The sequence below is a fragment of the Bison bison genome, unplaced genomic scaffold (assembly GCF_000754665.1).
Source record: "Bison bison bison isolate TAMUID 2011002044 unplaced genomic scaffold, Bison_UMD1.0 scf7180017864515, whole genome shotgun sequence".
Classification (NCBI taxonomy): domain Eukaryota; kingdom Metazoa; phylum Chordata; class Mammalia; order Artiodactyla; family Bovidae; genus Bison; species Bison bison.
In genome coordinates, this window is record NW_011495068.1 from 1767545 (window position 1) to 1768165 (window position 621).

Below are 621 nucleotides of genomic sequence, written 5' to 3' on the forward strand. Positions count from 1 at the left end.
TATTAGAAAGTGTTCTAGATTCATTCTTTTACAAGTGGTTGACCAGTTTTCCCAGCACCACTTGTTAAAGAGATTGTCTTTAATCCATTGTATATTCTTGCCTCCTTTGTCAAAGATAAGGTGTCCATATGTGCCTGGATTTATCTCTAGGCTTTCTATTTTGTTCCATTGATCTATATTTCTGTCTTTGTGCCAGTACCATACTGTCTTGATAACTGTGGCTTTATAGTAGAGCCTGAAGTCAGGTAGGTTGATTCCTCCAGTTCCATTCTTCTTTCTCAAGATCGCTTTGGCTATTAGAGGTTTTTTGTATTTCCATACAAATTGTGAAATTATTTGTTCTAGCTCTGTGAAGAATACCGTTGGTAGCTTGATAGGGATTGCGTTGAATCTATAAATTGCTTTGGGTAGTATACTCATTTTTCACTATATTGATTCTTCCAATCCATGAACATGGTATATTCCTCCACCTATTAGTGTCCTCTTTGATTTCTTTCACCAGTGTTTTATAGTTTTCTATATATAGGTCTTTAGTTTCTTTAGGTAGATATATTCCTAAGTATTTTATTCTTTCCATTGCAATGGTGAATGGAATTGTTTCCTTAATTTCTCTTTCTACTT